The sequence below is a fragment of the Phalacrocorax aristotelis genome, chromosome 7 (genome assembly GCF_949628215.1).
Source record: "Phalacrocorax aristotelis chromosome 7, bGulAri2.1, whole genome shotgun sequence".
Taxonomy (NCBI): domain Eukaryota; kingdom Metazoa; phylum Chordata; class Aves; order Suliformes; family Phalacrocoracidae; genus Phalacrocorax; species Phalacrocorax aristotelis.
In genome coordinates, this window is record NC_134282.1 from 37,529,923 (window position 1) to 37,554,339 (window position 24,417).

General features: G+C 38.6%; 1 protein-coding gene across 6 annotated transcripts in view; it reads left to right on the forward strand.

The window, feature by feature from the left end:
* Window positions 1-24,417, forward strand: part of OTUD7A (OTU deubiquitinase 7A) — a 149,070-nt gene that overhangs the window by 47,692 nt on the left and 76,961 nt on the right. For 5 of the 6 annotated variants that reach the window (XM_075100135.1, XM_075100137.1, XM_075100139.1 and 2 more), the window contains exons 2-3: window positions 1,976-2,048; window positions 2,657-2,760. The exons of the other annotated variant lie outside the window; for it this stretch is intronic. The gene's annotated coding sequence lies outside the window, so the exon portion shown is untranslated. The remainder of the gene's footprint in view (window positions 1-1,975; window positions 2,049-2,656; window positions 2,761-24,417) is intronic. 6 annotated transcript variants of the gene reach the window in all.

Sequence of the window (24,417 nt, forward strand, 5' to 3'; positions counted from 1 at the left end):
GGGAAATAGAAAAGAGAGATTCTTAGTACGTCTTTTTATAAAGCAAATATATTTAATAAAATGTGGATTTGTTTACATAAATATACAAGTAAATATAAACACATATATGAAGGGATTGAGAGCAGCCCTGCAGAGAAGGAATTGGGGGTACTGGTGAATGAAAAGGTGGACATGAGCCAACAATGTGCGCTTGCAGCACAGAAAGCCAGCCGTATCCTGGGCTGCATCAAAAGGAGCGTGGCCAGCAGGTCGAGGGAGGTGCTTCTGCCCCTTTACTGCACTCTGGTGAGACCCCACCTGGAGTGCTGCGTCCAGCTCTGGAGCTCTGGAGCCCTCAGCACAAGAAGGACATGGACCTCTTGGAGCAGGTCTAGAGGAGGGCCACAGAAATGATCCGGGCTGAAGCATCTTTTCTACAAGGACAGGCTGAGAGAGTAGGGGTTGTTCAGCCTGCAGAAGAGAAGGCTGCGGGAAGGCCGCAACAGTCTCCCGGTAGACTTAAAGGGGGACTGTAGGAAGGATGGGGGCAACCTCTTTAGCAAGGCCTGTTGAGACAGGACAAGGGGTAATGGTTTTAAACTAAAGGAGGGTAGATTTAGACTGGGCATATGGAAAAAACATTTCACATTGAGGGTGGTGAAACACTGGACCAGGTTGCCCAGAGAGGTAGTAGATGCCCCATCCCTGGAAACATTCAAGGTCAGGTTGGATTGGGCTCAGAGCAACCTGATCTAGTTGAAGATGTCCCTGCTCACTGCAGGGGGGTTGGACTAGATCACTTCTAAAGGTCCCTTCCAAACGAAACCATTCCATGATTCTACGAATTTGTTAAGAAAAGGAAATTTTGTATAGACAAGACAGTGTAATATGCTGTAGCTAGGAGAAACAAAAAGTTCAAAGAATTAGGAGAAAGCAGGTAAAGAATGATAGCTATAAAAACATTACAAGATATAATGTTTTAAGACCTTGATTAATGGTGCTTAGGCTAATAGAGAAGCAGACTTTAGTCATGGTCAGGAGGAATGCTGTTTGGGCAGAATATCACTAAACAGGCTTTAAAAGAAGAGTATTTGATGATCATTTTTGCTCTCTTAACAGGTAAACCACATAAAAAGCTAGATAAACTACAGAATGCTTACATATGCAGTCAGGAAGCAAAACATTATTATGTAGCTCTTTAATCCACTCAGGTCTATGCTTCATGGTTAATTTGATCTAAAAGAATCCTCAATATTAATTGATCTGCAATGCTTTATTGATTTTGGGATGCCTTGTTGTTTATGGTTTTTGTTTCCAAATTATATTACTTTTTTGAACAAAACCAGTAAATCTGACTCTGCGGGTGAATGTTTCATGAGTGTAAAGGCACTAACTACCCTGGAACAGCTGGAATAATTTATTCAGTTCTGTCATTGACTGTACATATAATGTACAGTAAAACTGGTGGAAAACCAGCCCTCTGAACAGGGTTTTGAGGTATATTGCCTTTATTTCTCTGAACCAAACAGTAAGGGAGCTGCATTCCTAAGAAGCTGTCATATGCTTCTCTGCAGTGGCAGAGCAATCTCAATCTTAGAACATACTTTTTGAGTTTATCCAATTACTTTTTAGAATCCTTATGTCTAGGATAATGTGTGCCAGTGGTCAGACAATGTTTCCCTCCAGAAAGCTTATTTTCTGTTTCTCTGTTTGATAATGAATGTTTCTTTTGTTTAATCTGAATTGGATTGGGCTCTGGCTGAAGTTTGTGATGGAAAAGCTATTGTGATCTCAACAGTGAGATACTGAAGTGCTTATAACAATCTTGGGAATGGTCAAAGCTGGAAGAAAGGAAGAAATTCTTTCTCCATAATAGTGCTGCAGATTAAGATTCCGGGGTCAGGGTGTGTAGTGGGAATGATAATCGGGTACAGTACAGTAGTTTAGTGTCACTGTTGGAGTAAAATGTGTTCTGGTCTTCTCTCCATTCTCACAGGCACATGATACTGGAGAGCTTCAAAATCAGAAGTAAAATCAGCAGGACAGGTGCCTCCTGCCTTCCTAAATAGGTAAATGTATTAGTAACAGAAACAGGGGCCTATCTACCTCATTCTTGTAAGTAGCTATAACCATCCCCTCCACCCCCCAAATTAGCATCTATCATTTAGTTTTGAAATTCTGAGCATAAGGGCTTTGCAAAGAAAACAAGAATTTCATTTGTTTTCTGGTTGACAACAATTAAGTGTAGTCAGCCAAAGAAACCAGCTAAAATTATTAACAAGCTAACAGCTTGCCTATTGCCTGTGGCAACACAGAGCTGTTGGATGATGCAGTGTTACTCATTAAATGAATCTTTATCTGTTCTTCCTAAAGCTTGGGTGTTAAATAAGTTCCTAAAACCATCCATATCATTGCCATGTTAAACTGCTGCAGTGGGTGATCTGTCACTGCAGGGGCTCTGTTTTGGCCTTAGTTTTTTGCTTTTGTATTTCTTAGCAGTTCATTCTGTAATAACATGGTGAAATCCATTGTGAGACTTACATGGAAGATCTCCATAGTAATCACCTTGGTCAGGACAGTGAACTGAACAATAGATTTGCTAAATAAGTGGTGTTTAGCTGATCATCAGCTGCTGTAGATTGGCATTTACCTGCTGACTTCTCTGCCCTTTTTCTAGGGCGAAAGCGAGTTTACCAGTGTGGATGCCTTCCTCATTTATTTCACCAAAATGAGAGGGCATGCATGAGAGAAAGGAGATTTTTGCAACTAGAACCTACCATGGTGAGTTGGATTTTGCCCCTGCTTCTACTACAGAATTTCTCAGTGATGCTAAATACATTGCTTAAACCAAACTTTCCACACAAATGTTTCTCTTTCTCTGGAAGTATGTTACACATGATACTTCCTTGGCAGCAGTGCTGGATTGAGAATTTCTTCCTTACTACTTTTTCCTCCCCTGCCATATTAAGTCTGCAGAACTGCTTGAGGGGACCTAAAATAAATTAAAGCAGCAAACTAAGTGGAGCTGAAAATAATTAATTTCTACCATGTATGCGAGACAAGTATGAGAAACTGTGGTCTGTAGTCTTGATTTGACACCACAGGGCCTGTCTTGAACATTATGCTGAAAATTAAGTACACAGGAACTACTAGATTTTTAATTTTGAGTTGCTAAATACCCTCTGAAATTGTAACAAAGTTCAGGGACTCAAAATTAATAGTGCTTTTTAAACTAATTTGTTTTCCTTGGCTTCACTTTTAAAATAGTATAGTAATTGCATACCGTACAGGCACATTCTTAATGGCTTTAAACTGAAAGAGGATAGATTTAGGTTAGCTATAAGGAAGAAATTCTTCACTGTGAGGGCACTGGAACAGGTTGCCCAGAGAAGTTGTGGATGCGCCATCCCTGGAAGTGTTCGAGGCCAGGCTAGATGGTGCTGTGAGCAACCTGGTCTAGTGGAAGGTTTCCCTGCCTGTGGTAGGGCAGGTGGAACTAGATGACCTTTAAGGTCCCTTCCAACCCAAACCGTTCTATGATTCTGTTCCTTAACTAAGCTCATTAATGCTTTTTGAGACATGAATGTACTGAACAGAGGAGCACAGGAGGGAAGAAAAAAATCCTGAACCTTCAAGAGGTTCCAAAGGTTACAGTAAGTCAAATTCCTGGGGCCACACTTTGCATGATCGTGTTCAACTGAACATTTGAAAAACTGCTGATTGAGCCCTGTCAATTCTGCAAAATGTTTAAAAGCAGGGATCTTGAATGAAAATACCATATTGAGGATATAATTAAAGATTGTATTATAATACTTGTGCACAAGAGAACTGAATTAAAATTCTACATTCTTGCATTTACTAAATTTTTGACCTACAGGGATTTACAGCCAGAATATTCTTCTATCACCTTTGGCTGTGCAAACCATTGGAGGAACCATGGCCTCAAGACCATGCAGTGTTCAAATTTTAGATCTCTCTGCTTCTTCTGCTAGAATGAACAATGTGTTATAATATCCTTATATAGATATCAGAGACTTCTGTGCATATTTGTGACTTTGGAAGCTTTTTTCTTTTGTGCTCTATTATTATATTTGACATGCACGAAATGCTCTATACTGTGTTCATAAAGAGCAGCAGTAATGCTGCTGTGAGGTTATTTTGCCTCCCTCTCTCTTCCCCGCCCCAATGTTGGAGGCTGAGTCTTGGATTTTTTTCACTGCTATGAATGCTAAGAAGTTTCTGATCATAAAATGAAAGTTCAATACTTAAGGATGTCAAGATAACAAAATACATAGTAGCAACTGATTTTCCATTGCTGCAAATGTATGTTTCTTGTCACTGTTCACTGTGGTTGTGAAGGAGTCCTAACAGAACTTTTAATAGTCCATAGAACTGCAGCATGGAAAATGCGTCTGTCTTGGTGTCTTCATTTAATGGATTTAATTTGTGTCTAATTTTGAAGCTTAACCTTGAAATTCACTGTAAACAACTTTTTCAACAGCAATAGGGACTAATGAAGCCTATCGTTTGCTGTAGGTGCATTGCCTTTTTCCCCACTCCTCATGACACTAATTCTATCACTCTCACGGCTTCCCTTCTTTGTTGCCTTAATTTCTTCAGGTTTATCTAGACTCCCACTTCTATGTTATCCCAGTTCTCACGCATGTCTTCTCAATGCCTTGTAAGGATGCACCAGGTTAGGCTGCTGGGCATAAGCTTGTGCGTATATTGCACACAGAGATAGGCCTGAGCACTTGTGCATCTACAAATATGACAGTTTTCAGTTAACTCAAAGTTAATTTAAACAAAAGCAAATACAATATTTTTTTATTGTTGTAAATTCTAGGAATGATTCTGGGAACTGTAAGGGAAATTCTTCTTAACCTTTATCAGTGTGAAATTTGATAACTTTACCATGACTGTCTTCCATAAAATACCTTAACTTTCTCTATAGTAGTCAATAGCACCTTGTAAGATGATGCAGTCCTTATGACCTACTAATTGTATTGGATCCACTGGAACCTATCTAGTATTTGCAACCTATATCAACCTCACAAAAGGTGTTCATATAAACAGTGATTTGGCTATAATTTTAACAATGTATTCCTTGAGCTGGAGTGATGAGGAAAGGCTTGTTTAATATTAAGTGGACTCAAGCATGCTTCCTGCTCTAGTGTAAGCATCTAAATCAGATGGAAGTTATGAAATATCATGAGGTGGTTTAGAATCAGTTAGAATTGGGCCTGGGGTGTAAGAAAGAGAAATAATTTTTTAAATGTATCTAAATGTTTTTATTCATAAACTGGTTAGTTGTGATGAGTATCTAGAAAGCTGCTGTGAATATTATGGAAATGTGATGCTGTTCTGAAAACAAGGAAAGACATTGTTGAGCAGAAGAGGGTGAGTGCCAGATCTGCAAAAAGATGTGGAGTTCCATTTTTGTAAAAATCTGCAGCATGGTAGAAGGCAGTGTTATGGAGCCACTTAGAGGAACAATGCTTGTTACCCTGGTGTCCCTGATGAGCAGCTGGTCATAAGGCCAGTCTGCAGAGCCTCCTTCAAGAGTTGCATGGATTTTTGATGGTCTGTCTCACTGTGACTGAAGTGTGGCTGGGTGTAATGCCCTTCAGAACGACTTTAATAAGTGCTATGCGTATTTTTGCATGAACACTTGCACTTAATAGAAAGTGTAAGTATGAGGAGAGGAGGTTTTTAGCTCACTTCAGTGTCAGGAATAGAATTTGGAAGATCAGACAGAACTTAAAGCTCTTTTGTATTAGGACTCAGCTTTAAAGTAGATTTACTTATATTTCTTTTAGGTGTCTTGATTCACACTGTACCTTATTGAGAGTTTTTAATAACTATTTGTCCTATATCAGTCAGTATTGAAACTGGAGCCCTATATATGTCAGAGAATTCAGCAGCGTTTCGTACAGTTAAATTCATGGCATCTTTTTTCTGGTTGGCTTTACAGAAGGGCCTTTTCATTATTGGATAATAGATACAAACCTAGCCACTTACAGGCTATGAAAAAATAAATCTCTCTTGGATTATTTTTATAGTTTTTTTAATTATTATTAAGGATTATGTGAACATGTATCATAAGATAAGTTGACCATGAGGAGGGGATGAATGGGGGAGGCAGAGCTCAAAAAATATCTAGACAGCGTCTTTAGCAGAACTTAGGGGAACGTAGTGGTATTTCAAGTAGAAAGGAATCAGGAAAAAAGTGAAATTCATGCAGAATAAACCTCTAAGATAGCTAACTCTAATTCAGTCTTCTCTTGCCTCAAAAGAATTATTTTTAATGTCTTATATTTCCCAATTTGTTATAAATACAAGAAATTTGTGTAGCAAAAATGATGAATAGTCATCATTGGTCATAGAGCTGTTGGGTGGCAAATTGTACTGTCTTCTTGCAGGTGCTGGTTTTAGCTCTCTTTGAAATGGTGTATTTTTCTACTAAAAATTTCTCTTCAAATTGAAGATTGTGCTTTTAAAGCCTGAGCCATAACCTTGTTCTGCTACTGGCATCAGACTTCAGCAGACCGATTGTCAGTAGCAGAGTTCAGTAGCTTTCATAAACATTGTACTGACAAACCTTAAAACAGATTTTGAAAAGAAGATGATTAGAAAAATATCATTAACTTGCAGGTAGTGCGAAGCTTGGAAAAAATCAGGAAAAAAAACCCAAAAAATATGGATTTTGTTTAGGTTAAAAAAAATATCAGTGTCTCAATTCCAGACATTAAAAAAATAAAGCCTGCACAGCTCTTTGCTAGGCTATTTATTAAGTTATGTTATTGCAATTTCAAGGGAAACTGTTACAGAACTCAGTAAACCATGAGTAAAGTGGTTAAATACAACATTGTATTTCTTCTTGATTTGCTTACATTTTGGTCATCTTAACTGTCATCAAACTTTGGGGAGGAATAGCGTGAATTTGAATCAGCATTTTAATTGGATTAAATGTTGTTGAACAAAGAATGGGGATTCCTTAGTATTTCATTTTTTTGAAATATTTGTATCATCTTAATTATTAAATTAGTCCAGCAATATGTCTGGGGTAAAGGAAAAGTATTTAAGTAATCAAATAACACACTATACTACTTGCAGATATGCTTCTTTTATAGAGCAGAGTGCTGGAAAGACATGTATTTTCTGTTTGTCTCCTAAGTCCTTTTGTAACTCATCTGAAATGAGAGATTGATTTTTTTCAAATTCTTTGCAAATCAATGATAAATATATTTGTGTTTAAAAAAAAGGTCAGGGGCTCTGTTTTGATGGCAGAAGAGCAATGGCACAAAAGAACATTGTCTTATAACATGGAGTTCTGAAACCACAGTGAGCTAGGTGCTAGCAAGAAAATGTGCATATTACAAAAAAAAAAAAGGAACACTTGTTCATGGATAAACAGCTTTGCTCACAACAGCCAGTGCAAATGCTTGAAGTGATCTGAACTGTGAAATGTCTCTCAGAGAAATGAAGAAGGTATCCTTGACCAATACTGCTTTCCATTTTCTGACTTAAGTGTAACAGCTGAATGGACTGGTTGTGCATTCTGCTGCTAGCATTGTAGTCTCTTGTGCTTTTGGCATATACGGTCTTGTTTTTCTGTTACACTGGTCTATGAAGTCAACAGATATTCAGAAAGAGCTGGATTTCTGCATCTGACAGTCATGAAGTTGTTTGAACATACAGTGTTGATCTGGGGACCTGGAATTATTTCTGTCAGTTCTTCTGTTTTCTTTCCTTGTTGAGATATAATTTTCTGAATATTATCTGATACCATTTCAGGGGAAAATAATTTTCCTCAATACGTTCAGGGGATAGAGCAAGATGATAAATATGGACTTGGATAATAGTTCCATACTGAAGAGCATTCTTTCTGTCCACACAAATACTGAGTAACAAGATTTTCATACAGACCAGAAAAAGATGACAAAAATATTTCCTTACAAGCAAACCTTCATACCAAATACATGTAAACAGGCTGGATTGTGTGTGTGAAGTCAAGCAAAGAAGCAAAGTTATAATTCACAAATCTTTCTTTCCTACTTTCAAGTCTGATTTGTGTCCAGATCCTGTGGGGGTGGGGGTGGGTTTGGTTGGTTGGTTGGGGTTTTTTTTTGTCTCTGACTACCAAAGATCTTTTCTTGAATATAGATTCTTTGTCTTTCCCTTTCAGAAGTGGGACTTGATGTACCAAACCATCTTAAGGCTCCTGAGCTATTGCTGAGCTCATCAATTCTCTCTAAAGCTGATGCACAAATTTTTTCAGAACTCCACCCTCCTCTGTGGGAAGGTTTTTTATTTAATCTGTGGAGGATTAAGAATATTAGTAAAACCTTCAAGATTCTTGCTGAGAATTTTACAAGTATCCAGTTTGAGCATGGAGAAAAAGCTGTTGCGTATAAAATGTTTCCTCTGGAACCGTTGTCACTTCAAAAATCCCTGTGAGTTTGGACACTGCACTCAGCATCCACAAGTCCCGGTGTTTCTACTCAGGTGTCAAACTAATTTTCTTTGTCCTTGTGAGATCACCAGCACTGAACAGATTGCATTGCTCTGTTCTGCAGGGACAAAGTCAATCCATGTTAATGTCTTCTTTAACCTTCTTTTAAAAGTGATTTTTTTCCTATTTGGAGTAGTGACTCCAGCCAATTCCAATCTCTTGCTAGTGATATTGGTCAAACAGATATAAGCAGTGCCTGCACAAGACAAGTTAGACTCTAATCTTTCCACATTTTGTGCCTAATTTAACTGGAAAAAAAAATAAATCTAAACTTGGTTCTCAGGAATCATAACGTTGCATGGCTCGTGTGGTTTACCTTCTCCCACATTGATTTCAGGTAATACCGCTTAGCACTCTGTATGCTATTAGCTGTTATGTACCTAATCTAAACCAAAGCCCTCTGATGTGTCATATCTATGCACATGAAGTATCTAATTCTATGGTATACGTTTGTTAGATTTTGCTTTTCAAGGACTAGAAGAGTAGGAAATTAGAGTAGACTAGGGAACCTGTAGATCTGAAGAAAAAGGAGGAAATGAAATTATCTATTATTCCACCTTACACTACCAATCTAAAAATCTTGGGATAGCAAAATTCATTTCTGAGCATTTAAGCATTTGTTACAAAAATAGATCCCTCTTGGATACTCCTTTTACCAACTTTACAGAACTTATTTCTCTGTGTTCCCTGATGTACGACTTGGAAAAGAAAACTGGCTTAGATGGCTAAAGCTTAAAGGCACAGATGTTGTTGTGTTGCTGTCTTGAAACTGTAGCTTGTGTTATGTAAGCCTTTCAGTTCCTACTAAGCTCAATGTCTACTTTGACAAGGGTGTTTTCTGGGCTGTAAATAAACCCAAGTGTCTCTCACCCTTCCTCCCAATGCTTGCTTTGGGATCATCCTCTGTAAAGAATTCTGGTAACTTCTGGTTTGTTTTACACATTTGCATCAGATATCTGCTGTCTCCCACAGGGCTGGTGATGGTATCACCCAAAGCATAGCAAACTACTGTTTACAAGTTTTTAGGAAACTACCTTCTTTGGGATGTAAGCAATGTCCCAGAACTTTCCAGTAATGAGGAGGTGGTTATCAATAGAAAACAAATCTCACTTTTAGTTTTCTGATGCAGCTAATATAGCTTGTAGTCAGAGTGCTAAGACAGAAATGTTATTCCATTTTATTTAAGCGTCATCTTGGCTATTGCTATAGTATTATTTTTCCAGAGGTATGTTGGCTTATTATAGAGCAGTGGCATTTGGTTTTGCAAATAACTGGGACGCATTACTTGTCAGTACAGGCAGCTTACTCATTAGGTCATCATTTGGCAGTTACTGTTAATTTTAGGCTAATCTAAGACAATGGACCATTTGATTGTAGTCCATTTGAATTTCAGTACTGAATTTGTCTTAGGAATCCTCATTAAGATACAATTAATAAAGACTAACTGCTGTATTAGGATACTTGGGCTGCTCTGCCTAATGTGGGTGGAAGTAGAAGTGTGTTTGAATTACAGGCAGTGAGTGCTCCATCATTTTGAGATCTAATTGCTAGTTGGATAGGTTATTTTAATAACTGTCTATTATGAGACAATTTTATTACATAACAACAATATTTTTATTGTATGAGGTACATGTTGTCAGTGAGTGCTAACATGTAGCTTTGCTTTTTCAAATGTAGAAAACATAAACATTGTAGTGCATGCTCTTTACCTCCGGTATATGTCTTTACAGGTTTCATTACTTATTTTATCAGTGTGAACAATACTAATTTACTTAGTCCTCATGAAATCAAAATTGATAATTACCAGAAGTAGAGCAAAATACTTCTAAGCCCTTTTTCATAGTGAGAAATGAGATTAATCCTACTTTGTACAACCAGACTAAGCTAGTAGACAGTGGGTACATGATGAAAATATGATCTTTGTCTCTCTCAAAGTATTAGTATTTTAGATAGCATGCTTAGAAACTCCAAGTTTCTAATGTGTTAAACCTGAAAAATCAGGGCAGTTCAAAATAAATGTAATATATTCTAGATGCTACATGGGCTCCGTAATAAATTTTTAGCATTGCAGAACCAAACTGTAGCCCAACCTAAGTTCATTCAGATACACATACTTGTAAGTAAATTAATGTAGCTTTGAATTACCCCTCTTGTGAAGAAAAATTAATTTCAGCAAAATTAGACAAAAACTACCTATACCTGACTTCTCAGTTTTATTAATGTGTATAAGGGCATATGGATTAAGAACTTGGTGCTGTTTGTATAGCTAAAAAAAGGAGCCAGTTGAGACATTGATAGAGAAGACAGGGAGTAACTCCTTTCCAAGTAAATAATCTCCTCTCACATTTATTCCTGAATTACCTCCATATATTTCAAGCATGAAGAGCTGACACTGTTGGTTTCACGTGGATGTTAAAAATTTTGGAAACTTTATCCAGAGAGAATAAAATCCTGTTGACTAACTAAAGTAAGTTTCAGTGTAAATTAGACCACTAAGATTAAAAAAAAAAAACAAAAAACCACAAAACCCAAAACCAAAAAAAACCCAAAAAACTCTTCATGGAGCAGTTAATTCTTTACAGAGGGCTAGAAGATATTTAACAGCTTTATAAGCTGAAACGGCATTTGGCAAATAGTAGGCTTCAAGACTAGAAAAGTGTCAAACACACACTGTGGTTAAGTTCCAGACACTTATGTCCTGGTCACATTTTGCTAATTTGGAACTGATTCAACATCCTTTGCAAAATGTGTACTGCACGTAATTGTTTCATAAATCTCTCAGTCTACAGTGAAACAATATATCTGTTTCAATTGTGTTCTTAAGTTATTTATTGTTGCTGTATCATAAAAATTAATTGTACACTGGTGGTGTAATAAACTAACATCTTTTGTCTTATTAAACAGGCAGGGATTAAAAGGATGTCTTATTAAAATCTCTTGGTTTAAAAAGTTGCATAAGAAATTGGATGAATTTTTTATGGTGAGGTATTTTGTGAGGGAATGATCTTTCCCTTTATGCAGAAATTAAGAAAGATTTTGCACTTTTAGTGATTGCTGTTAGAGAATTTAATACATACAAAGAAATTATTTCAAACTTTTTCATTGTTTCTGAAAGCATCCACTTAATTGCTTGATACTGTGATGGAACCAGACAATTTGTTAAATACACATCTGATTCTTGTGGTGATTAATCAATGCATCACCAAAGGGAGATGCCACCCAAGAGGAAGCCAGGTGTTCCTTCTTTGTATTGCATAATTGGTGAAGCCATACTAGTCACTACCCTGGTTATGAAGAACAGCCTTTGTAGTAGGAAATGACAGGTGACCTGCCTAGTGGTGGACTTTAGCAAAGCCTTTGACACTGTCTCCCACAGAATTCTCCTAGAGAAGCTGGTGGCTCATGGCTTGGATGGGTGTACTCTTCAATGGGTAAAAACTGGCTGGATGACCAAGCCCAGAGAGTAGTGGTGAACAGAGCTAAATCCAGTTGGTGGCCAGTCACAGAGGGGTTCCCCAGGGCTCAGTGTTGGGGCCAGTTCTGTTCAATATCTCTCCCTATCACTGGTCTAGATGAGGGGATCAAGTGCACCCATAGTAAGTTTGCAGACATCACCAAGTTGGGCGGGAGTGTTGATCTGTTCGAGGGTAGGAAGGCTCTGCAGAGGGACCTGGACAGGCTGGAGCAATGGGTCGAGGCCAATTGTTTGAGGTTTAAGAAGGCCAAGTGCCAGGTCCTGCATTTGGGTCACAACCACCCCATGCAACGCTCCAGGCTTGGGGAAGGGTGGCTGGAAAGCTGCCTGGAGGAGAAGGACCTGGGAGTGTTGGTTGACAGCTGGCTGAATGTGAGCCAGCAGTGTCCCCAGGTGGCCAGGAAGGCCAACAGTATCCTGGCTTGTATCAGGAATAGTGTGAGCAGCAGGAGTAGGGAGGTCATCATGCCCCTGTACTTGGCACTGGTGAGGCCATGCTTGAATACTGTGTTCAGTTTTGGGGCCATCACTACAAGAAGGATGTTGAGGTGCTGGAGCGTGCCCAGAGAGGGGCAACAAAGCTGGGGAAAGGGGCTGGAGAACAAGTCTTACGAAGAGCAGACGAGGGAGCTGGGGTTGTTTAGCCTGGAGAAGAGGAGGCTGAGGGGAGACCTTATTGCTCTCTACAACTACCTGAGAGGAGGTGGTAGTGAGGTGGGTGTTGGTCTCTTCTCCCAAGTTACTAGTGATAGAACAAGAGGAAACGGCTTCAAGCTGTGTCAGGGGAGGTTTAGATTGGATATTAGGAAAAATTTCTTTACTGAAAGAGTGGTCAGGCATTGGAACAGGCTGCCCGGAGAGGTGGTGGAGCCACCATCCCTGGTGGTGTCACCTCAGGTCATGGTTTAGGAGACATGGTAGTGTTGAGTTGACGTTGATGATCCTAGAGGTCTTTTTCCAACCTTAATAATTCTATGATTCTATGGCAGGACTTTAAAAATACTAAGGGATATGTGTGTGTTCTAGAATACCACCTACAGCACTTCTTGTGAAACAGGGATACTCATGTTGCTGAGGTTGGAACCACTCATGAGAGCAGTAAAAATAACAAAGTACATGTTTGTCCAGTTACTTCATCTGTTGTATCAAATCTTTTGGAGTATAGGAAGGATGAGGACTGGGGAATTCCCAGTGTGTGTCTAAGACTAATAGAAAAATGTCTTATTCATTAGAAAGAAATAAGAAAGGAACATAACACATTCTAGTGTTTATGCAGATGACATTTATTTGAAAGCTGGAGTGAGCTAAACAGAGCTGTATGCAAGATAGCTTTCTTCCTAAAAAGTTCAGCTTCTAGAGGTCCAGCAATTAAAAAAAGGGGATTTTAAGTGATAAAATTGGTTTCATAAACAGTGTTATAGTGAAAACTGAGATGCACTGTACCTCTTAATTTCCAGGCCATGTTCTTGGACCAGTGAGTTACTGAGAAATAGGTGTAACAATCAGCTGCTTCATAGAAAGAAGAGTGATAAAATAACTTCTGCTGCACAGGGGGAAGAAAAGCTATCTCCCTGTCCTGCATGATAAGGAAACACTAATATATGTATATTTAGCATTTAATTGTTGGTACAGATATTTCAATACTACACTACCAGTTCTTGTAATGTCTGAATTCATCCAACATGTTGAAAAATTTATTGCAATATAATACAACAGAGTATTTATGTGATGTGACTTTTAACGATCTTCCTGGAATTAAGAACCAAGACTCCCAAAATAGTTCATGGATGCTCCAAAGCGCAACTAGAGCACCTTAGTAGATCCTGTCTACATCTGTTAACTGTCCAGGGAGAACTTCAGATGGCCATTTGCAGATTGACTTGTCTGGCTACGGAGTAGGGGTTCTGAAATTCTTGCACTGTGTTTCTTCCATCTCTTTGCAAGAAGAAAGGCTTATTAAATGGGTAAATCTTCTGTTCTGCTATTGGAATCTACAAATCAGGGTTATACTGAAATATATTTCCAGGGTTATACTGGAAATGAAGTTTTGAAATCAGGCATCACCAGATAAATGTCATGCTAGCAAACTCACAGGCATGCAGTCTTGAACTAATATCAAGTGTTGTAAATAGGGGAAAGCATTTTTAGCCTAGCTTTCTAAATGTCTCTCTAATGAGATTTAGGCCCATCCACTTGTCTATTATTATTCTCAGCTCCCCTAAAACCATTGTACAATTCAAAAAATAGTTAGAATTGTCAAAGTTAATAAAGTTCTTATAAAATTTGTGTAAGTTTGTGGCTGGAGGAGAAAGACTGAAACTAGAACTGTACTGTTTTTACGCTGTTTGACAGCAGTTGTCTGGACAGTCTAGTGCATACATGGTTCTGGACTAACTCTGGGATGCGCTGGTGGCTGCAGAAGTTTAGGGTATTAAAGGACAGAAATCCAAAGAAAACGAGGCTTCCTTCTTTCTGCTGCTCACAGAAAAACTTCTTGCAAAGCTGATAGGATATTCCAAATAAGTTTTTTCAGTGTGGAAATGATTTATTGATTCTGTGAATTCATCGATGTTAACTGTGCCTCAGTGCATGCTGGTATTTGTGTGTTGTTATTAACTAAAGGTAGATGGATGGGTCCAGACAAAACTGAAGAGATCAGCACCTGCAGCACTGAGAGCTGGCTCCTGTTTCTGAAAAATGGTGGAGCTATTTGTAAATCTGGAAGGTCACAGGACTCTATGTTGCTTCTCATGCTTATGCTTGTTAGTGCAGCTTCTGGTGTGTTCTTATAACAAACTTTATTCTTAGCTTTCACAGCCAAAATGCTCCTTTCCTTTTTTTTTTTTTTTTTTTTAAAAGGCCTGGTGTCCTTGTGCAGGAATAGTGTATATTCTTCACTGAAACAGTGCAGCAAATTGCAAATAATGTATAAAACTTAAGTATTTCTCCACACTCTTCACTATTTCTCTTCAGAGTAAATAGACTATGTTGTGCTGTTTGATAGTATAGTTGGCTTAGTCATGTCCAGGAGGTTGACAAGCCTAATAGTGAAAGCAAAAGTGCTATAAAAACTAAACCCCAAATTTCATCTTTACGCCTCTACATACAGTGAGCAAGGTAGCTCGACAAAGGTTGCAGTATTTTTTAAGAGCCCTTGAAATACAGATGCTGGAGAAAAAAGGTGACTGCAGTTCTTCCCTGCTCTTCCTTACCTCCATTAGCACTCTGTAGAGCAATATATACTCTGCATTTTTCCTGCACTTAGCCAAGGCAAGGTGAGTCTATTGGCCTATCTGTAATCATTTCATTACAAACGTTACTTCAGAAATTTTTTTGTGTGTTAGGAAGGCAAAGTGATATAATTCTAGAAGTTCAGGTCCTTTCTTTAGCTGGGTTTCTCCAATAAGAATCTTAATACACTTTGGCTCTGCTAGTTAGTCCTTAACTTTTTGGCTCCATATGGCAAAAAAGGCCCTTGCTGAAGTCTTTGTTTCCACAGACGCATGTGTCTTCATCTGAGTAGTGTTTAATGGATAGATGAGCTCATGGAAGGAACAGAGAACAATGTGAGGAAATCTGTCACTTACTAAATTCTTGTAGTGGTTTGGAAAAGGACTAATAGGTTCAGGAAGTCTTCCAAAGTCATCTTTCCATGGTGACATTCTATAAGCAGTCCCAGAATACTTTCCCTCTTGAAAGTGTCTGACTTTCAAGAGGTAAAGTATTCTGGTACTGCTTATCTTCAAGTAGCAATGGCAATTATAACATAAATTCTCGGAATGTCTTTCTGTTTGAGGGCATGCTCAGAAGCTTTTAATTTTATCATGTGAATTATAGAGAAAATACAGAGCTAGGTTTTCAGCCACCTGCTAGAGGTTGTTTATGTAATTTTAGGCCTTTTGGCTATGGCTTTACTTTAGAAGACTGACAGTCTAATTTAATCAAGCAGATGTGGATTTGTATATGTGGACTAGATATTCAGTCATATAAGGTGTGTAAAAAGATTCAGGACTGTTTGAAGTTGCCCGAGAAGTTTTTTTTTCCAGCTAAATCTCTTTTGGTTGAAATCTATTTGTGAAAGTGGTGTGTTTTTCTTCCTTTCAGTTAAAGCTTCTAGTCTTCAGATATCATCATCATAGAAGACATTGATGTTATACTTAAGAAAATATTCTCTGCTGTGTAGTTTGAGTTGCATATGTTATGTTGCACATAACCAGATCCATTTCTATATTAATTAAAACACAAATACTGTGGTAATAGCTTAGTTCAGATCCAAGTTTAAATATTTGACTAGTTGATGATAATGACCTCCTTCTTTTCCTGACACCACCACTTTGATGCTAGTGCTTGAAAAAACAAATTGTTATACACTAGATAAAGTTGAGCTTGTACCTTTTTACGTTTTAAAGTATTATGAACTCCCCATAGATGGTTTGCTTTTCATTGTCTACTGACTGCAGCTCCAAGAAATTAGCTCATTCTGTCTGTCATGAAATGGAGAATACTGCTGGTTAACTGACTGGTTCAGCAAACTGAAAAACCAGAGGTTTTTCCAAAACATATGTAAATAAAAGAAAAGCTGTCTCAGGTGACCAAATATTGCACGTGTTCAGTGTCTGGCAAACTGACTGATTTGGTGGAAAGTGACTGGCATAAACAATAAAAGCTTAATTTTTCAAATAGGTTTCTACAAAACTAAACAGGGAAATGAGAGTAACCCTGTTTCTCTGCTTCTTGCACTGTGGTTGGTCACTCCTTAAGCCACGATTTTGATTAGCTTTACTAGTTGCTTATTTGCAAGTGATGGAAGAACATGGTTTCAAGCAAAATCTTCCCTGCTCCTCCTGCTTTCATGTGTAGTCTTGCCTGTTTGATGACCATCTGTCTTACCAAACAGTGCTGATCTGTTGTGGGACCAAGACGCCACAACCAAGTAATAGGTTTTCTCTCTTTCCCTCTCCTCCCCCCAGCTGTTTGTATTTCATGTAACACCTAACTGAAATTATAGATCATAATTAAAATCATTCCTTCTCCACCTCCATGTCTTTTTATTTTCAATCAAGAATAACAGGATTCTTCCGTTCTTGCTTGCTTTTCTGTCTAATAAGTAGACCTGCTAGTCAGGAAGAGCAATTTTCTGCCATGCTGCTTTGAAAAGTTTCTAATAAATTGACAGGGTGTGTTGTCCAAAGTGATGATACATTGTTTCTAAAAATAATCAGCATCAACTCCCAGTCAGCTTTGTGATGTGTTTAGCTTGAGATCAGCAGCAAAGCAGAGGAGTTTGATCAATGTGTCTTTAAAATAAAGACAAAAAATTTAAATGTGTGAAACAGAATGTCACTTTCGATAACCTCAAGGAATTTTTGTTTTATGAATCTGTCTACTTTCCGGGGCTTTTTTATTATAATAAGCAGACAAAAATACAGGTATTTCTGAAATCCATGCGTTCGAGATGTTTAAAAATTATATAAATAATTCCTTCTGCAGTAGATTGAACTGGAAGATATTTGTGTGCTGAAGCTTGCAGTAAGCTCTACAAAACCTGTTCTAATTCCTTAGAGTGATGTTGTCATCACGTTTGTTGACTAAGGCTCAAGGAGAATGCAAATTCTGTTTTATTTTCCCCTCTTTTCTGTCTAGTAATCTATGATGAGCAGTTTGTTTCAGAAGAGATTGTTCTTCATTTAGTTTGCAGGTGCTGTTTTCGTATGTGAATTTGGTACATAAGTCAAAAAAAACAGACACAGTTGTTATTTTCTTTAGCTGTTGCCTGGACATTAATATTCAGTGAGGTGGAAGGTTTATTCCCCCATCCCCAGGCTAATTTTGCAATCAACAGCAATTTCCATTTCTTTCCTGACTTTCTAAATTTCCTGTTTCGCACACTGATATTTAACTTCAACTGTGTCCTGCTTTTCACAGAACGTAATAGATGATGACAACAGTGGCAATTAGAACCAATGGTCTACTTCTTAGAGATGTTAAATATCCATTAATCCTGTTGAAGTTGGTCAGAAATGTTCAAAAGCTCTCAAAAATCAGGCTGCACTATTTTAACATCAAACTTTGAATATCTGTTAGTTGCTAATGCTTTTCTTTGTGTACAGTTCTTCTGCATGTTTCCTTATAATGCTTCCCTTGATTGCTCAGCTAGCAGTTCTCCTTGTGGAGCCTAAGTATTTCCTGTTAATTGTTGTTATTTTTTTAATATTGCCTTATAAATCTGACAAGATTAACAATTTTTATGACTGTAGAGGTAGCTATAGCTTATTTGTGGTGAGAGGAAACTTACAGAATGTTGCCAAATTGATATGACTAAATGAAAGAGGGATTTTTCTTGCTGCTTTGGGCATCTTATATTTTCTTTAAGTTTCAATGAACAGCCATTCTTAATACTAGATAATTTCACACTAGACATGTCACTAGACATTTTGTTGGAAAATGAAGTGAAATTTATAGTTTGCTAATATAATAAGCATAAGTCACAGAATCACAGAATGGTAGGGGTTGGAAGGGACCTCTGGGGATCATCTTGTCCACCTCCGCTACTTGAGCAGGAACACCTAGAGCAGGGGGCACAGGAACACATCCAGGCGGGTTTTGAATGTCTCCAGGGAAGGAGGCTCCACAGCCTCTCTGGGCAGCCTGTTCCACTGCTCTGTCACCCTCACAGTAAAGAAGTTTCTTCTCAAGTTTTGGTGGAACTTGCTGTGTTCCAACTTGAGCCCATTGCCCCTTGTCCTGTCATTGGGCACTAGGGACTAGGCTCGTTTCCTATCATCCTGACACCCACCCTTTAGATATTTATAAGTATTGATGAAATCCCCCCTCAGTCTTTTCTTCTCCAGGCTAAATAAACCCTGTTCTCTCAGCCTTTCCTCATAAGGGAGATGCTCCAGTCCCCTGATCATCTTGGTAGCTCTCTGCTGAACTTGCTCAAGGAGTTCCACGTCCTTCTTAAACTGGAGGGCCCAGAACTGGACACAGTACTCCAAATGTGGTCTCACTAGGGCAGAGCAGAGGGGGAGGATAACCTCTCTCGACCTGCTGGCCACATTCCTTTTAATGCATCCCAGGATACCATTGGCCTTCTTGGCCACAAGGGCACATTGCTGGCTCATGGTCAGCTTGTTGTCTACCAGCACTCCCAGGTCTTTCTCAGCAGGGCCACTTTCCAGTAGTTCAGCCCCCAACCTGTACTGGTATGTGAGGTTGTTCCTCCTCAGATGTAGGACCTTGCACTTGCTCTTGTTGAATTTATCAGGTTCCCCTCAGCCCAGCTCTCTAGCCTGTCCAGGTCTCACTGGATGGCAGCACAGCCTTCTGGTGTATCAGCCACTCCTCCCAGCTTGGTATCATCAGTGAACTTGCTGAGGCTACACTCCATCCCGTCATCCAGGTCATTGATGAATATGTTGAACAGGGCTAGACCCAGCAGAGACCCCTGGGGAACACCACTAGTCACAGGCCTCCATCCAGACTCTGCTCCGTTGATCATGACCCTCTGAGTTCTGTTGTTGAGCCAGTTAAGTCTGAAAAGCAGTTGCAAGACAAAAAAGAAACAGATTCCAAGAAAACAGCAGGGAACTATAATTTTACAGTACTGCTTTTGCCTTTATCTTTTCTAAAGATCTGCATGTTTAGTCTCGTCACTTGACGCACAGAAAAAAAAAAAAAGATTTAAAAAATCTTTAATAAGCCAGAACAAAGGCACAGATGACCAAGCTCACTGTTTTGTTATTTCCCTTGAAGAAAATTTTCAGCTCTTCCTATTGTCCTTCCAGGATGTCTCTAATTGGAGTGTGAGAGGTCTCTGACAAGTTTTGAAAGATATACTTAGTGTATGTCTTGTCTCCTCTAATAATTTCTATACTGATATTTCACAGCAACATATAAATTAGTGTATGCTCCTCATATGAACTGAAGTAATACTGCTAACATCCTCAGAGGCTAGAAGTTTGTTGTCAGAGATAGCATTGTAAATCCACCTTCTGTAGGTACCGATTTGTAGGTCAACCCTGATTTGAGTTTGTCGATTACAGGGGTCCTCCAAACAAATTAATTTATACCATTAGGCACGCTTTTTATCAAGTGTGCAACTGTAGCTGCCTGTGATTGTTGGTCACAGAGAACTCCCCCCCTCCTCTTTAAGAAACATTTTATGTATCAATAGAAGTCTCTCATTTAGGCCAAACCTGAGGCATTCAGCCTATTGCAACGTGTTCCTTTGATATTGCTTTTCACTTGGTACTACTTCTTCACTTGGTATTATTTCTTTCCCTAGGACTCAAAAGAAAGATCTTTTCAACTGCACTAGAATGTCTTTCAGCAATTTCTTCAGGACTTAATTCAGAGTTGGGACTTTTCTTCTTAGATAGTTGAACAAAACTTGCCACTTTTTTTCCCTTTCTAACATGAAAAGTGATCTGTTGAGTTGGCATTGAAAATAACACACTTATATGTTCCTGTCCTCCCCTACCCTGGCAGAAAGTTTTAGAAATAGCCCATAACTGCAAAAAAACATGGTGTTTTTCCCTAACCCTGATACTAACTTGCATATTTTTAACCTAAGCAAAGATTGCAACCATTGAACATGATCTATAAGATTTGTGATTTAATCCTGCTATAGTGTCTGTAAGAATGAGTGTCTTTAGAGTACTGAAAACAAGTTAGTATCCGCTGTAATTGATTATAGTCATATTTCAGTCCTTCCTCAGTATCAAGTGTGATGTATGACCTTTACTGCATGACTTTCCTACAGTTTGACACCCTGAACTGAGGAGGAATTCAAGATTCAGGTTCTGATCAGCTGCATAACGAGCTGTGACTACTCTTGAGTTGTTTAATGGCCTTTAATACTGCATCCGTGATATATTGTTCTGTACTATTCAAATGGGAGGAAGAGTGCTTTCTCTCTAGATTTGTCTGATGATGGTTTTCAGGTTTCCTAGTGGGTTCTTCACAGACCGTCAATGACTTACATAGTTTAAGTGAAACACACAGTTACTATACTTAAATTATGCCTCTTCAAAATGTTGTGAAATTAATCATTCCAGATTCCATGTCTCTCATCTTTTTCTCCTTTGTATTTCTAGTTGTTCTAAAATTCTTGGAGATGACATTAAAGCATAGTTTTTAATGGGAAAATGAATTAAGCCTTCTATTCTTAGTTTATTATTCCAAACTAAATGTAATAACTGAAGAACTTTGTGTTTCACAGAAATGAGGATGGGACTCACAGGGTTGGGGGAAATAACCAATTCTGGTTTGCTGCATAGTGTGTCTGTCTGAGCTCTTTCTTGCTGTCACTTACTTAGCTGCTTTATGCACTGAACTGATATGCTACTGTTGCATTCTGGCACATTTTATGAATGCCTGGCAAGCTAGTAACTTGCTATTCTTTCTACATTATATACATCTAGGACTTAGAAGGACTTGCTTTTTGTACATAATCTGAATCTCAGAAGTTCAATTCTGTTATTATTTTTAGGGTACTTATAAGAGAGAGAACTTCCCTGTCAGTCTGTCACTGAAGCTGTAGGATGAACCAATTGGCAGGATTAGTATTTTCAAGGGGAACATGGAAAAATCACCTTTATGTGTTTTGCCTGGATGTGAGGAGCGATGCAAAGTGAAGAGTAACAGACATTCAAGCCTAGTGTTTAAAATAGCAGCTGAATTGTCTACCTCAAGGCATGAATATGCTGAGGACTCCATTTTAAAAGACTAGACTGAAGTCTTAATGTGTTGACTGTGCACTTGACATACAATTAAGCATTTCAGCCTTTCTCTAATCTCTGTGTACAAGACGATGAAGGGTGCTTGGAGAATTGTATCAGTAAGACTATACAAAGCTCATAATGCTAATACTTTTTATGTCCTTTAAGCTTCTGCCTTCATACCCCTGTCAACTCAATCCAATGCATGCATTTTCTGAGTCAAACTAGCATAAGCCAAGGAGGGGAGAAATGTATTCCATTTCTCACATGGAAGAAGCAACTAGTCAGGGTAAATAAGAATTTTTCTAGCTAGAGGAGAAATCTTTTCCTTCATCAGTAACTTCTGAGGATAAAGACTTGGGAAATAGATAAAATGATAGATGTTTCTCATGCAGTGGTTAGAAAGAGATTTCAAGTAATGAAGGTTCAGTACAAAAAGAAAATCTGTGCTAGCGCTTCAGACTGTGCTCAAGAACTGGTCATTAAAAAGTTAGATCATCAAAGTGGTGCTTTACTCTGGGGAATAACAACTGTCAAAGTCAACAGTGTTTGCAAGAAAATGAAACATTAGCCAGTCATCGATCTTTTGTAGATGACATATGGACAGATGCTGTGTGTCAGATTTTGTACCCTACCCCACAGTTTTTGACACAGACATCTGCAGGACATGGTAAGAGCAACTTCCTGTAACTAGAATAATAATTTCTCTGATGTTTGTCATTCCTCTTTAAGAGGACCTACATACTGATAGTGGCCATCTTTAACATAAAAACCTCTTCCTTCAGGTAATCTTGTTATCACATCTTAAATATTACTGCTTCCTTATTATTAGAGACATATTTTCCTTCATATGTTGCTTGAGCTAAATGAAATTTTTGCAGAGAACCACTAAGCCATGAAACTGTACTACTGAATGTAGAACTTACACTGAAGAAGCCTAGTCTTAACAGAAACTAAGCACAACGCTGATGTTATGAAAGATAATGCTTTTGTCTTGTCCTAAGACTACTTCAGATTGCATGCATGAAACAAAGGTAGTGGAAGTGAGCATACACTTGAGAGTTTGTGGGGAGATGCTGATCCAGGTAAAACAGAATGTAAGCAGAGAAGGTTTTCAGCACTGTGCAGCTGGTCCTAAGCTGCTGAGAAGATTGTAGGAAGTGTTTCAGTCCTGTGTCAGAAGTAGAAGTGGAAAATAGGATCCCTTTTGAGTTTAGGACAAGGACTGCATGAGAGTCTCAGAAGAGAATTCAGGTACTTCTAAAAACTGAGCGGAGGAAACTTCTTCAGCTCCTTGCCAGTGATTACTTTGAATGTCAGAAAAACAGGGAGAAACTGAGAAAATTACTGTGAATATTCATTCTCAGTGAAAAACTTCTCTGCCTGTTTGAGTTCTTTGTTTTGAAATATATATGTACCATCTAATCTGTGTTTCTGTATTTTCTTTGCTAACTTCACACAGAAGTTATTGCAGGGACCATGCAAAAGTAAAAAGATACATTCAAAATTTGTCCTCAGAATTATAAAGGAGTTTCAGCCGAGATTACACCCTGAACCTTCCAATATCTAATGATAATTTTATTCTTTGTATTTATATCTATAAATTGTTGTGCTCATATGGGGGCCATTCTTCAGTTATTGGCCTGCTATACAGGGCAATATTACACACAGAATATAAGAATATAAGCAGTATTTAAGGTTGATCTTAAACTGGGTATTCACCGAAGCTAACTTTAGCCTATAGCTTGCTCCGTACTCGGCAGGTAAAGAGAAGGGAGAAGGCTCTTTCAGAAGCACCACACATAAGAGCAAAATCAAGTTCTTAGGAACTGAAGTTAGCCTTGATGTTCGATTCCTACACATATTGTGATTATAAACTCCCACACACTAGTCAGGTGAATGGCCATTTGTGAGGAAGTGTAAGGAAGAACTTGCATTTCACAGAATGACTGAAGAAATTATTTGCAGGGGTAACAATAATGGCTATAAATCTAACTGCAAGTTAGGTATAAGCTTGAGTTTTTGCACACTCTATTATCAAGTTAAAGATATTGTTCGGTGAAAGAGATAAAAACAAAACAAACAAAAAAACTCAAAACAAAACCACAGAAACAAAACCAGAAAAAAAATATTCTTGAAGCTACAGTGTGTGTGTGAGAAATGCCAGAGATGTTGATCTACATGCACTTCCTTCTGCCCTAACAATCATAGTATCCATAGTAATCTTTCAGATCATGTATTTACAATTAAATGGTATAATTTTTAGCATTGTTTAAATGGTACATTGAAATGGTAGATTGATAGGGTTGTCAAGCATTGGAACAGGCTGCCCAGGGAGGTGGTTGAGTCACCGTCCCTGAAGGTATTTAGAAGACCTAGTAGATGTGGCACATAAGGACATGGTTTAGGGGTGAACTTGGCAGTGTTAGGTGTACAGTTGGACTCAAGATCTTAAAGGTCTTAAAGCAGCCTGCAGAGAAGGAATTGGGGGTACTGGTGAATGAAAAGGTGGACATGAGCCAACAATGTGCGCTTGCAGCACAGAAAGCCAGCCGTATCCTGGGCTGCATCAAAAGGAGCGTGGCCAGCAGGTCGAGGGAGGTGCTTCTGCCCCTTTACTGCACTCTGGTGAGACCCCACCTGGAGTGCTGCGTCCAGCTCTGGAGCCCTCAGCACAAGAAGGACATGGACCTCTTGGAGCAGGTCTAGAGGAGGGCCACAGAAAT